Genomic DNA, 16,204 nt, shown 5'->3' with positions numbered 1-16,204 from the left:
GATCTTTAAAAGAGTTATGTTAAGTATTGCTCCCTTTTTTTTAAAGAAAGTGACCTATGGCTTCAAAGGATGAAACTAGCCTGAAGTTAAACCTGAAATTAAGTGTCTTACTGGACTCCAACTTCAAAATCAGATATTTTGACTCAGAGAACAGAATTCTGTCTACTATACTGTTTTTTAAATTAAAAAACATATGTATATATACACACATATATATGTATATGCATACACATATATTTTAAGAGAAAATACAGATAATTCCAGGTAAAAAGGATTATAGTAGGTGTCAAAAACCATCTGAAATAAATTTGAAAGGTCTTAATTCTAATTTACTCTTAAAAGTAATGCCAGACTTATTATAGCATCAAAAAACAAAACAAACTAAAGAAAACAAAATTCAGCTTCAATCCAACATGACTGACTTTCTGCTGAGATTGGAACTGTGTAGCTCATCTCCATCTAAGTTCATATCTCAAGTCTAAAGTATTGGCTATCTTCATGTATGGCTGCTGTTACCCTGGTAATCACAATGACTTTTTCTTTGTTGGGAGCACACCTCTATCTCTCTCCCTTTGTTCTGATTTCCTCCACCCAAAAGAAAAGGGGTACCCCTTCAACACTCACCTCTCCCATGCCCAATCTTAAGGAAGCTATGCTGTAGGTGCCAAAGCCAGGTGGTTGCTTAGCACCACCTGGGAGAGAACTTTAGAATGTCATCAGCCTGAGACCATCAACGCAATTCTCGGTCAACAGAAGACCTGAGAATCCAGCGTAGGGTACTGTGGACCTACGAAAGTACTTTAAGCCATGGCAAATTCACCATCACTCCAGAGTTCTGACTGGTATCTTGGTGATGGTTCGTTCTAAATTTAGCATACTTTCCATTATCACTACATTTCTTCAATCTTTCTGTCAAACTGCTGATTCTTTACTTTGTGATCACTACCCGAGATGAAAACCCCTCCTTTGGCCTTGCTCTTTCCATATTTCATTGATATTAAAATGCCACTGATTGTGAGATGCATCATCAATTGGTTAACAGTTTTTCAGGAGAAAAAATAAACACAACCTTATTAAATGAGCACATCAATTGGATGACTCATCCTAATTTCAGAAATGTTAAAATAATAATAAAATGCTTCAAAGTTGTCAAAATACAGAATGTTCTTGCTCACATCCTCATTTAGCATAGTCTGATCTGCTCCAGCATTTTCTGTAAGACCCCATCCTCTCACTTTTCTGTAACCCTAGTACATTGCTGCCCAGTAGAATTTTCTGTGGTGTTCTGTAATGTTCTAAAATCTGTGCTGTCCAGTACTATAGAACTGAATCTTATGCCTGGGCCACACTTTTTCTTCTTGCCCTAGCTTGTACAGTTGCTCTCAATAACAACCTTAACCATGGTGAAAATTTCTCCAGCTTCACCTCTACTTCACCTTGGAAAGCCAAAGTCGTGGACTTGGTCATCTCCAAATCTGCTTCCCAAAGCTTGAAGCTCCGCAGTTCCCCCTCCAACTTTGAGGCTTGAAACCCTGTCACAATTTCCTTTCTGACTAAATCTGTGATCGTCCAACCACTTAACCTTCCTAAGTCACCCTGAACTTGCCATATATCCTCATGAGAACAACCAGATCCCCAGAGTTCCAATCTCTAAGCTTTTATAAATCTTGACATCTATTGTTTTCTCTGTACCTTCTGGGCTGTTAAGCATTATTAGAAAAAAATATTAGCCATGTTGACTGAATGATCCATTAATAATACTATTTACTTCTTCAGGGGTTTCAATATTTTTCAGCATTACCATTACTCAATAAGTTATTAAAAGTCTTTATATTACTTTTAAGTTCACTTTACCTCACTTTTCTTTACTATCACTAGAAAAAAATAATGGCAATGACACCAAAAATAGCTAACATCTCTGAGCATGTATAACATGGCATGTCCTATTCTAAGCATGCTATATGCATTATAGCATTTAACAATCATAAATATTATTTGGGCTGTGTTCTATTGGGCCTACTATTTTTTCTCACATTACAGAGGAGAAAATATATGTAATATGGCCGCATTTTGCAATGAGGGAATAGAAGCCACCTTATATGAAATGGCGTTTTTATTTCTCATCTGAAACCAGTACTCATTCTCTGTCCTTTTCCTGTATTTCAGAGAACTAATGTCTCCCCTTTCCAAACTGAATGGACCCATGCACGCTCTTAATTCTATCTCCTTTCTATCCTGCAGGACCTTTCTCTTAATTCCATCTACTCTTCCATTCTCTGGGACCTTCTCATCTGTCTCTGACATCGTCAGTCTATTTCTTTCTTCCTCCACACACTCCTGCCCCATCCCCATTGGTCACAATGGTTCTTCCCACTTTATCTACAAATTCTCATTTAAAAAACAGAAAAACAAAAGATCTTCTCCCAAATTTGTCTATTTTTTTTCCGGCCCCTTCCCTTTTCTTTTCTTCCCCCTTTAAACTTCCCGAAAGAGTGGAGGGGCAAGGTGACGCAGTGACAAGCATGCTCTTAAGTGGGAGGAAGAAAGGAAGCTGTGTATACACGTGGCACAAATATTAACATCATAGCACTCAGCTTTCAGCTGCAATAAACTAAAATGCCCAAGTACATTGATGCATAGAGGAATTATACAGTCTCTGCTTTGTGATCCATCTATCCAGACATTTAGTCTATATCATATTGTTAAGAATTATTTCTTGTAGCTTTTCAATAACATGATCATTTCTTCATTTTGCCTGGTAGTTCTTCATTTCTCAAATGATAAAACTCTCAGCATCCCTTTAAGCCTTTGCAGTCTGATGTCTGTCATTATCAGTTCTGATTGCTATTTTCCAATTCCTAAAAAGTCAACATGTTACCAAGTTTTGTGACTATTATTGTTTATTGATCATTTAAATATAAGGTGAAAAGCCATCTAAATAGTCTTTTCTTTTTAATACTCTTTCTGTTGCTTAAATTTATTGACAGGAATTACACGTCTTGGCGGATGCAGAATCCTGAGATGGAGTTTATTACTTTCAGCCCTGGTGTTACTCCCTGATTATATTACATGAAAAAGGGGATATCTGTAGATGGAATTAAGGTTACTACTAATCAGTTGACCTTAAGATAGGAAGATGATCAGAGTGGGTGTAACCTAATTGCATGAGCCCTATGTAATCAGAGGCTTTTCTCTGGCTGGAAGCAAAAGAGGAAGTCAGAGAGATGTGAAGTGTGAGAGAGGAAGTTCTCCTTGCTGAGATGGAGATGACCAATGGGGCAAGGATCTCAGAGTATTCTCTAGGAGGTCACAGGGGGCTACAGCCAACAGCTAGCAAGGAAACAGGGATTTCCATCCTATAATTGCAATAAACTAAGTTCTTCCAACAGTGACAGGAATGAGCTTGAGAGAAGACCCTGAGCTCTAGATAAGAGCACAGCTGGCCAAGCCCTTAATTTTAGCTCTGAGCTTGAGATCCTGAGCAAATAACTCAGTCCTGCCATCCTGGATTTCTGACTAAAGAACTATGAGATGAAAAAAAAAAAAAAAAAAGGATGCTGTTTTAAGTTGCTAAATTTATAACAATTTGTTACTCAGCAATGGAAAACTAATATTGCCAAAACATCTGGATAATTTGTTGCCCCGTCCTTCATATTGAAAGGTGACTGCTTTATAGAACAAATGGGTGACTTAACTTCTTAATTTGGAAATTCTATTATATATTTTTGGATAATTTAATTGCAAATTTGCAGTTTGCAAAAATGGAAACACAGATTTTTAATAAAATTTATAAACTAAAATAAAAACATTATAGAAACATTAATATTTTAATGGTGAAAGGATGAGCATTATTTTGTTTAGCTTTCAGTGGTAAAAAAGAAAAAACAAAAAAAACATATTAAGATCCAAATCGTGTCACAAGTTATTTGCAGCATGAGAATAGAGTCAATATTTTGATTAAATAAATTAAGGTAATAACTTTAACGAGCAGTAAGCTAAAGTACCAAATGGATTGATGAATAGAGGCATTTCTAGATCCTGTAAATGTATATGCTTCTATTGCTTCCTATGCCCCAAACATAAATAAGATCTTTATTCTAAAGAATTATTCCTGATAAACATGCTCCTACTTTGCTTTTGTTAGTTCCATAATTCTCAAATGATAATGCTTCTGTTTCTTTCGGAAAACATCCCAACAGACCTATCAGGAAGCTTTGTATTTTGCATATATTTAATTTTTCATACCTCCTCTATTCGGTCCCTAGGGAATAGCCTACTCTACAACCACATTCAGGCAGTAAGAACTCAGTTACGTACCAGCTTAGAGTCTAGCCCTTCTGGCGATATTTTTAATTCTCCAGGATAAATGTGTCTTGACTCACTTGAGGTAATCAATTACTGTTTCTCAAATTTAACTGGATGGTGATGAGTTTGGAGATGTGAATAGTATTCCAGTACAAAATACTCTGAGAAGACTTTTTCTTTTGAGGACAGTCACTAAGCAGGTGACACTGACATTTTGCTGCTATTCAAAGATTAAAATGGTAGTAATAGAGATCATTAAAAATGCACTGAATTCTAGGGTTTTATTTTATAATTTTTCCAAAATAGGAACATATTGTAAGCTCATTGCCACACATATTTCACATTTTATTCTTAACTAGGCATTGAATTTTATGTAAACAATATGCTTTTCTATTACTTTCTAACTGCATTACATATTAATCATGCCCTGTACCCCAAAGCCCTTTATTTAGCAGGTTATATAAATGAATCCATCATTTCGGAGTATGGTTCAAGATTCAGGAATGTATTTGAGTATGTGCCATAGCCTTAAAGCATCAGATTTTTATATGAAACCAAAAGAGTTTTCATAAAGTAGAGATTGTTATTCATGGCAATGGTTTTTACTGGCAACCATGAGAAATGTTTGGTAGCATTTGGTTACTTTCTGAGTATGAAATCACCCCACCGCTGCTTGCTTGTCCCTAAAGCAAGGGCTGACCAAAGATGGTGAAAATCCACATACTTCCTGGGGCTGACGAAGAAATGAGCCCACACACAAATACCTGCTGCCTCCTTGCTAGCCTCACCTGCACCCGAATCCATATTTTATCCTCGAGTAAGAAATAACTCAGTTCTTTGTCCTTAAAGACCTGTTCTCAAGGAGACATTCTTAAAGTTGTATAAAATAGTCTGTAGATTACTCATCTATGCCTACTGCTTACCTATTGCAATAGCAAAGAGAACAAGAATTAAAATAAAAAATTGCTGCTGCAAAATCCACAACAAATATGTTAATGTATTCTTCATAGCTTTTTAAAACTTGAAGTTATATTTTTACTTTAATAATGAAAGAAAAAAAATATTTGCAATATACCTGTACCATAAGAAAAAACAAATCAAGGGGTGCCTGTTCGGAGGCATTAGAGAGCAGCATTCAGAGCAGCATTGTGGATTTCATCAGGCAGCACTGGGCTAGAACTGAATCATCTCTAATATCCTCTTCTAGGTTTCTATGTCCAGTGATGTTCCATAGAACTTTCTGCAATAGCTGAAATGTTCTATATCTGTGCTGTCCTATATCATAGCCACTGATGAATATTTAAATTTATTAAAATAAAATAGTTTCTTTCACATGTGACTAATGGCTACTAATTTAGATAGAGAATGAAATTCTTTTTAAGGATAGTTATACCACCTATCGTTTATTGAGCAAGCCCTGACCTTGAGCTAGACAGTTCATCCTTTGTTTTCCCACAAATATTTATTGAGGATCTATTTTGTGCCAGGCACTGTTCTGCATGCTCGGAACTCAACAATAGCCAGGACAGGTAAGTCCCCTGCCCCATGGAGTTTTCAGGCTAATGTCGGGGGCAGAAATAGAATAAGAAAACAAATAAATCTATGATTTACTTTTATGTAACTATACGTGGCAAGGGACTGAGCATGTTGAGAAGGGGTAGGACCATTCTTAGAAAAGGGGGTCAAGCAAACTCTTTCTGAGAAAATGACCTTTGAGTAGTGTTAGGGGTTGAATTGTGTCCCCTGCCCCCCACCAAAATTCATATGTTGAAGTCCTTACCTCTCAGTATCTCAGAATGTGACCTTATTTGGAAATAGGGTTTTTGCAGTTGTAATTAGTTAAGATGAAGTCATATTGGTATAGGGTGGGCCCTACTCTAATGTCACTGGTATCCTTATTAAAAAGGGAAATCTGGACACAGAGACACACGCAGAAAGAAGTGAAAACACAGGGAAAATGCCACCTATTAATACAAGCCAAGGAAGAGGCCTGGAACAGATCCTTCTTCACAGCCCTGACAAGGAACCAACCCCGCTGACACCTTGATCTCAAACTGCCAGCCTCCAGAGTTGTGAGATGATGCATTTCTATTGCTTAAGCCATCAGTGTGTGGTAGGTACCTTGCTATGGCAGCCCTAGCCAGCTAACACAAGTAGAGACTTGAATGAGGAAGCCATGTGAATTGTGTATGTCATTTATTCCTCGCAGCCACCTTACGAGTTAGGCATTGGTGTCTTTATTTAATAGACGGAAATTTTGAGTTTAAAAAAATTAAAATTTTACCTGAGGAAATTTTACTCTTATGTGGCAGAATCAAGACAGAAATCTAAGCTGGCCTAACTCCTGAAGCTAAATGTCTTCTTAATTCTACTTTCTTTGGCTGCTTTGGCTTATCTTTTCCTGGACCCATCCATATCTGATTCAGTGACCATGAAATAATTAATTTTATGTGTAAATAAATTAGCTCTATCTTTCTGGGTACACTGTAGAGTTCCAGGTAAAATGAAATTTTAAAGTCTAGCAGAAATGTCTTATTTAGCTTTTTGTCTAAAACTAATTTTACATTGATTGTCACATTTACCTGTGAATATTATCCTTTGAAGTATGGAGATATGCACACACATACATATAAACACATGTGTATACACGTATATGTGTGTGCATATACACATATACATGTGCATATATATACATATGCACACATATGTCTTTATATAATGTTTAGGCTATTTTATATATTAGATTAATTTAAATAATGTTATATAAAATCTACAGTACTTTTCTCTTGGCCTTTTATCCCACTGCCTTCCCTTGTTTTTCACCTGTATGGGTTGACATTTATATTATATTGCTTCAGGAGACATCTACATGATCAAAGTTGTATTTCCATGAAGACAGACAATTCCTTTACTAATGAACGAGTGTGAATGTTTATAGACCCTCACCTTTGTCAAGGAGTCTTCAATACTCCCTTTTCTTAAGAGCGTAGGAAATTGACTTCTGAAAAGGTAAGTTCAACGCCTGCCCTCCTGAACATAGGGGTGGCAGAAAGTCCTTATGAGAAGATGGCTCATGATTTTGTTTGCTCAATTGGTAAAAAGAAACCACTTCAATTGTCAGAAATGTTTCCCCAAATAAGAAAGGCTTTACAGAAGAGTTCTAAATATGGCCAGACTTTAATCAAGCAATGCCATCTGTTCGATGAGTGGCAAGGACACAACTTTTACAATAGGAAGAGCATCCAGTGCCAGAAATGAACATGCAGAAGCCCAACTGGCTGCCTGTACTAACACAGGTCTCCCTATGTTCCAGAAGGCATGCACATCTCTGTTAGCTTCCAGTATGACCTTTATAAGAGGCATTTTAATTGGTCCTGGTCCTGCTACTGATGGGTTGCAGACCTTTGGCTGAGTCACTTAACTTTCATGAGACTCAGTTTCTTCCCTCGAAAATGCAGCTAATAATTTATATGTCTCATGTTTTCGGTAAAGATAAAACGAGATCATATTTGTGAAGGCACTTTGTGAACTATAAAGTACAATGTAAGCAAAAGGCACAATTTTTCTAACTGTAAGTAATGGCTCCTAGAATAATAAAATATGATTCTAAAGTAGCTTTTGAGTATTTATTTTGTACCAAGGACATGGCCATGACTTCACTTGCATTATCTTGTTTTATCTCATAATGATACTATCAATTATGTACTATTACTATTGCCATTTTGCAGAGGAGAAAACCAGTGCTTAAACAGCTTACGTTAGTTGTCTAAAGTTCAGCAGGTAGAAAGTGCCAAAGAATGAATTTGAACCCAGGCTGATCTTACTCCAAAGTCTATATCCTTAATAACACCTCCTTTCCCATGTTCTATTCCCCCAACAACAACAATAACAACAAAAAACAGAGTAGATTTTTTTCTTAAACTTTGACACTGAGATAATTTCTTTGCTTCCATTTGTGGAGACAAGGATTTTAAGATTGTTAATTTTTAAAATTCTAAAAAAAAACTAATAAAGTTCATGTCATATATACATACATCTATAATTTAATAGATGTATGTATATATGACAATGTCATTACTTATGCCAATTATATTTCATAATAAAAGAGATCTGAGTGTGTAGGTAGTATGGACAGGAAACACAAAGAGAACAGAGTGATCTGAGAAGGGATTAGATCTGATTATCTTTTTTTCTGGCCATGATTAAGATATTTACTGAGACAATTGATTATCAAAGTGGAAAACAAAGAAACTCCTAACATACCACATTTAATAAAATTTAATAAAAACATGTCTGTAAAAGTGATGAATAGCTCTACCAATGTCAAAATGTGTGCAAATTGCAAAGTTACTGGTGGTGGGGGTGTGCATGGGAAAACACACAAATATTGGGCTTTGGTCTCTCAAGCCTTTCAAAAGAGGGGGAAAAAATAGCTGATTTACCAACTGAGCAAGTCTGTATGTAACATCAGACCCTTCTATCACTAAAAAAAAATTCACCATAAAACTACTTAAAAGACAGTGAAGGAGCCAAATAAATTTTTGAGAATAACTAACTCTTATGAAGGACCTTATTTGAGAGACAGATATAGAGCTTAACATGTGGGCAGCCGGGCTTTGCCAACCATCCCCCACCTCCCATCACTTTTCTTTGGCCTTCAAAGATATGTATTGACATAGTTGGGGTTTTTTTGTTGTTTTTTTTAAAGACATATAAAGGGAAAGCCCAGTTGTAAATAGAGGGAGTAAACCATAGTGGACTGAGGACGGTGTGTAGTATATCAGAGATTCTACAAAAAAATTTCTTTAAAAAACGAGGCAGATACGTGATGTCCAGAAGCCTCCAGTTTTTATAACTTTTAGGACTTTAGTAAATTTGTTATATGGCATTTTATAGGTGCTGAGTTGTAGGATTTTGGTTGACCATTGAAATTCTTGATGTAAGCACAACCTTTTGTAAAGAGCTACATAGCAGGGATTTTGTTCTATTTTAGTTTCATTTTGCATTTGTTTTTTGATAGGGTGGGACTAGAAAAATTCTTGCTAAATTTCATCACCTAGAAACCTTTTTACAGTATAATATATTCTCTTCAAACTTTATCCACATTATTGAGTAATTTAATTTTTATCATTAACATTGATATTATCAGTGATTTTTCAAATTATAAAATACAAATCTGTAATACCAATTCAATTACTATTGGATAGTCATTTGATACAATTTTTTAGTCCCCTCTTTGAGGTGTTTAGAGTTCTTTTCTTTTCTTTTTTTTTCTATTATAAATAATACTGTGATGAACAGCTTTTTAACAGATATCTTGGCTAGTTTATATGAATATACCCCAAAGTTAAATTCTTGTAAGGCAGAGGAAGTCTTGTGTTTTGGAAAGATAATTGGTGTTTTAGAATGATAGTTCTTGGCAGTGGGGGTATCTTGGTTGTGGGAAAGAGGAAACTAAAGACTGAGAATCCCATAACCTTCACTCAGGTGGTGGTAACAGAAGTGCATATTTGGGAGAACAGAAAAGATATTCAGAAAGTGGAATCGACAGGATGCAGAGACGGATCCACATGGGGCACAGGAGAGATCTGAGGATAGTGGAAAGTCATGGGTGACCTGAAGGCTTCTAGCTTGAGCAACTGGGGAGTACATAATGAGTTCCAAATTGAACATGCTGAGTCTGAGGTGCCTTCAAGGCATCCTGGTAGAAATGGACAACAGACAGGGATAGAACTAAATAAATTCCCGGGACACAGACCTACACATACAGGACAAACAGATAAAATCCAGTTTTACAGTATTTTTATATTTGTTTTACTATCATATGCCCATCTGCTGACTTCCTTTATCTTCTCCTTTCATCCCCCCAAATTTTAAGTGTGTATAGGGGGTGGGGTGTTGGGTGAGGATTACACAGGAAGTTTTTTTGGCTGTTGTCCAAAGTCACTGCATTTGATGGAACAGCTCTTTTTGAACATTGATGCCTCAACCTTAAAGAATGGCTTTAGCCTTATTACAGAGAATACTGATTTAAAATTTGCCAGTTTAAAACAAGAATGTATACGGAACAAAAATATTATTGGAAAGTAACTATCAATCAATCAATGTTCCCACTGAAGAGTAAACATCATCTTAATAATGCTCCATATTTGTAGTGTCTATTGTATTTTGAAAAAGATTTACACGTGCATAAGACAATTTAATTTTTACCATAACCTCAGAAGTTTCACAAGTTTTTATTACCGATTTACAGATTTAAGCACACTGAGGTTCTGGAAAACTAAACAATTTTTCTGTTATTTCACAGCTGGTAAATGTCCAAATTGGAACTTGAACCCTGGCTTTTAGACGAAAGAAAAGAAGAGAAAAGAAAAGAAAAGAAAAGAAAGAGAGAAAGAGAGAGAAAGAGAAAAAGAAAGAAAGAAAGAAAGAAAAGAAAGAAAAGAAATCTCTATTGCCTCCTCTTTCTCTTCTTCCTTTTTCTTCTAATCACAATATTTTGATTTAAGTTTTGAATTCAAAATGTATCTCATTTTTATAGCAAAGAAGGTTTCAAGTCATTTCACAAAGGTTTTTACAAGTGTCCAGGTGCTAAAATAGCTGAGCGGGAGCACACTTTCAGATGGTCCCCACTGTGGAGACCAGCACACCACCCCACTGGACAGGGCTTCAGCCCCGGTGCCTCGCGGTGCCGTGGACAGCACTGGGCAGCTTTTCCAAGTAGCATGCCCTTCCATTGCACTCTTCCGTCACCTTCAACTCCGTAAATCCTGTGTAATAAGTGTGTGCGTGACTCAAGCTCATACTGCTTTTTGGAAACATTAAATTGTCAACCTTTGTACTTAAAAAAAAAAAAAAATTTGAGACTGTTTCTTTCAGTACTGTTCTCTAAAAATTTATAATAAGGCCATTATCATTCTTTAACTACATGGTTCAGATATAAAGCAATTCTGTATCTTTTTCTTTCTCTCTTGGGTAGTCCTTCATTCTCAGAGATTTCTAGACAGTTATTCCCATGGAATGCTACTGCGAAGTAAAATTTATTTTTTCAGGTTTCTTAGGCTCAGTCTGACTTGAAAGCACTTGTTTACTGGTTCAGTTTCCTTATTCTTAAAGGTTAAAGTGACTTCCTTCGGCTTCCTAATTTATTTTAGATAGTCATCGTAACTGTGACAGGAGAAATCTAACCAAAGTAGCACAAAAAATATTCTGATCGAACTCAATTTTTACTTTGGGCTGAAAGCTGTTTATTGCACATTTGGTGCCACTTTTAAAAAAATAACAGTTTTGTTGAACCATAATTGAGATAAAATGAACTGCATATATTTAAAGCATACAACTTGACAAGTCTTGGCATATGCACATATTGGTGAGACCATCATCGCAAGTAAGGCACATATCCACCACTACCGAACTTTCCACTTTCCTTATGTTCCTTCAGAACCCTGCTCTCCTCCTCCTCTGCCACATATTTCTGAAAAGACTCAATATTGTAAAGATACCAAATTCTCTCCAGTTTTTCCATAAATGCAATTTTATCTTAATAAAAATCACAACGGGAGTCTTAAAAAAAGTGACAAAATTATTCAGAAAAGAAATCTTTGAAATGAGCTGTTGCAAAAAAGAATATAAGAAAAAGATAAAAACATCCACTATAGAACTAGGCAAAGTCTATAGGCAACGAATGCTCATGCCCCCAAAACAGCTAATAAACAAATTGAAAGCTAACTAAAAATCAGAGAAATGACAATTAAAATAATAGCTATCCATTTATGTTAATTTATTGGCAAATACTTAAAAGATAATATAATGCTAAATGTTAGAATGGCTTTTTGAAAGCAGATACTAATATATTGCTGGAAAAAGTTGTACAAATTTCTATATAAATATTGCAATACTGCAATATTAAATGTGCATTTTTGATCTAGTAAATTGTCTAGAAGTTGGTACTAAGGAAATAACCAAACAAATGAATAACGGCAAAAAGTTAGGAGCAATATAAATGTCTATCATGAACAAATTGGTTAAATATACCATGGTTCGTCCACATGATGGAATCACTGGAGGCCATTCAAATGGTAACGTTTATCTGCATAAATTAAGTAGAAAAAAAAGAGTGAAAGAGAAAAGGAAGTATGTACAGAATTATTTCTTTTCCTTTGCAAAGAAAAATCCTCTAGTGTGTTTATGAATGTACAGAAAGAACTCTGCAAAGAACCATATAACACTTAACAGAAGTTTTCTCTGGGAGTAGGAGTAAAAGTACAACAATTTTCACTTTTCACTGTGTGTGTGTGTATATATATATTTAATTTTACTAAGAAATATTTACTACTTTTATAATTTAAAATGTTCTAACTTAAAAAACAGTATGCATATGTTCTTATTAAATTTATATAGCTTTCCATATTTCTCTAAGCATATGCACTAAGAAAAAAATTCTAAAAAAATACTATAAAATGTTAAGAGTCATTCTATAATTACAAGTAGTCTTGTACAAAGTTTTTGTTATTCTGGATGTTTCTAATTTTCTTACAATCATTTGTTATTAGTTGTGCAACAAAATACTTCTAATAAATTTCTACTTGAACAAAATCAATATAATGAAAAACATCACTCACATAATATAATCAATCTCTGCAATGTTCTTGTTTTCACTGACAATAAAAATCAAGTAAATATCATCTCTGGGAAGATTTCTGCTTCCTGCCAAAAGGAGCCAGGATTATGCTCCTTCATGAAGGAACTGCAAAATTGGACAAAATGTATGAAACAACAGTTTTCAGAAATTAAACAACAGGCAACTCAGCACGGTGATCAGAGAAAAGGGAGAGAGGGACAAGAGGCCTATGATTGTCTCAGCTTAAGGCCTAGAGAGCTTCCAGGTTTCAGGATGGGGAGGGGGAGCCCGCCAGAAGACAACAGTCTCCTTAAGTTGGGGAGATGGAGCTGGGAATCGGGGAGGTCAAGGCAGGTAGAGTTTGCTGAGCAGAGTGAAAGAGGAGAGAATGGCGCAGAGAGAGAACTTGGGGGACATCTGCACAGGCTCCCTCTTAAGTCTTCAGCTGAGTATTGATCAACTTGGAGAAAGTGAGAGACGGGGAAAAGGCAGGAGGAAGGATGACAAAGGAGCAAGAGGAAATGTTTTGGGGTGGTATGTGTGTTTGCTATCTCAATTTTGGTAATTTTCTCACAGGTACGTATACATATATCAAGATTTACTAAATTGTGAACTTTAAATGCTTGAAGCTTATTGGATATTGGTTTGATTTCAGTGGAGTTTTGAAAATAATTTTGAGAAGTAAAAATGTATGATGAAAATGGACTGATGGGATAGGGTATTGCTCAAATTAACTCTTTGAGTATGTCCAGCACGACTTAGCATCAACTTACATTTGCATCTCTTCATGGTATCCAATGGCACCACAAGAAAGCAAGTAAGAATGCTACCAAAACACCTATTATTCTTTATATACGGATGTAGAAAATTACTTTGAAAAATCTTGGCAGTTTTCCATACTGGATCAAAGTTTGCCTACCATGTGACTATTTAATCACGACTTACTACTCTAAGAAACTGTAATTCATTAATAACACATAAGGCCATGGACCAGGTCTGCTCTCCTTCCCCAATACCCATAATGCATAGCATCTTTAGAAGGTACAGCAACGTTATGAACTTCAAGAAGGGAAGTATTACATGTCAAGAGAGATGTAATAATGCATGGTGTAGAGTTCAGGAAATTTAGAACAAGTCTTGGCTTAACTGAACATTAAGGGCTGTTCCTTGAGTAGGATATTTGCAGGAAAACGAGAACACTGCATAACCACATCGTATGGGGCAGGCCCAAGCTTTGTCTACATCGCAGCTGAATGTTTCATACTCTCTGAATCAGCAAATTGTCAGTGGGACATATGTATCTATATTGACTGCTCTCACCAGCTTGTGTGAGGTGAAATAGTATCTTGGCAACCAGCTGAGGGGATTTTTGGTACTGCACCGGTCTAAGTAATGTATTATTGATCTACAGTTAGACTGATCTGAAGGTCAGACTTCTAGGATTTCTCTCAGGCTCACATTCCAAATCAGTTGTTGTCTTTTAGGAATGGCTATATCAGTCATTCTTGACTCAATTTTAGCCAGAACAACAGGAATAAACCTGGTATTACAGTGTGTGGGCTGCAAATATAACAAAATTAGTGCCTCTATATTTTGCTTTGCAGATTGTTCTTGAATTATGGTCCCGCAGTCATGCTGCATTGCTCACTTGAAGTTTCTATATTCAGAGAGAATTTAAATAACTCACTTGTTTACATTGAAACTTAGTTCATAGGTTCTCATCACTGTTTATTTCAGGTTTTTCAGGGGAAACATCCTGCCTGTTGATATTTGAGCTTACAGAATTTTTATTTATATGTAAATGTGTGTGTGTGTGCGTGTGTGTGTGTGTGTGTGCCTGTATGTGTTTTAATCAATGAAGCAATGATGGATTCCCAGCTTCTTGAGGACTGTGCTGAAAAACCTAAAGGATAATCCAGATTACAAATAGCATATCCTACTCAGTAAATTGTGTTTCATGCCATTATCACATAATGCCATTTGGTGCTTTAAATAAACCAAGGGAAACATTTCACATGAAAGGGATTACTTCTTATGCAAGTCACAATACTGGAAAACAAATGAACATTTAAAGCCTAGTGGAGCCCACCCATATCTCCCCCTCAATAGACTATGCTATTCAATGACTGGAGTGATTTAAAGAAGTATGAACTACTGGCTGTCAAAATGAACTTGTAGAGAAGAATGCTTAATAAGAACTTCAAAGAAATACCGCCTGAGAAATGGTGCTGAACTCTAGGAAAAATAGAACTATTTTTGTAAAATGGTAAGGGCAGCTTCTTTGTTTCCTTAGACAAGCAGATTTCCTGTGGTCTAAACATTTTCCTGTCCACCAGCAGTGGATTTGTTGTGAAGCTGAGAATGGTGAAACTTCAGGGTCCCTCAATTTCATGGGCCCCTTTCGGAGGCTCTGGAAATGGCTCTAGCGGTGGGTTGACACGCTCGTATGCTTTTGGAATTTTGCAAGCGTAACATAGCTTAACTGCAGTAGTTTCAGACCAATGTCTACATACTGATTTTTGCCTCTATCATGCTTTATTCTTGAGTTAAGTGGCTTAGGGGTGACTGTGGGCCTTTTTGGGATCTGGCTAATTGGAAGTTGAATTAACGATACATTTAGTTTTGGTTTGGTGTGATTATATCATTGTGGCTCTCCGTATCTTCCATGTATCCTTAGGTTACTGCTAGCTGTCCTGGTGTAGAGACAGTTTTCACAAACATCCCTGATGACCACTGTTCCGGCAATATAAAAGTGCAGGGCCACGGATGCCACTGTGATGTCAGTGTACCCAGGGCATCAGGCACCATAGTCTGTGTAGAGTGGAAAAGATACAATGTTTAAAATACATATAGCCAGGAACTAGTCTTTGAAAATTCTTCCAAATCTTCCAGTTCAAAATGAAAGACATTTGATAGAGATATTTTCAAGTTTGGCCACTGTCCTAAGAATGTATATGCAATCACCAATAACAAGTTAAAAAAATTGATGTGCCTTTAATTTTAATTTTTAATGATTATGGGTACATAATAGTTATATATATTTATGGGGTACATATGATGTTTTGATGAAGGCATACAATGTGTAATGATCAAATCAAGATAATTGGGGTACCTATCACTTCTTTGTGTTAGAAACATTTCAATTCCACTCTTTTAGTTATTTTAAGATATACAATAAATTATTGTTAACTATAGTCACCCTATTGTGCTACCAAACACTAGATCTTATTCTTTCTGTCTAACTGAATTTTGTACCCATTAACCAGTCCCATTTTATAC

The sequence above is a fragment of the Propithecus coquereli genome, unplaced genomic scaffold (assembly GCF_000956105.1).
Source record: "Propithecus coquereli isolate 6110/MARCELLA unplaced genomic scaffold, Pcoq_1.0 Scaffold415, whole genome shotgun sequence".
Taxonomy (NCBI): domain Eukaryota; kingdom Metazoa; phylum Chordata; class Mammalia; order Primates; family Indriidae; genus Propithecus; species Propithecus coquereli.
This window is presented reverse-complemented; position numbering follows the sequence as displayed.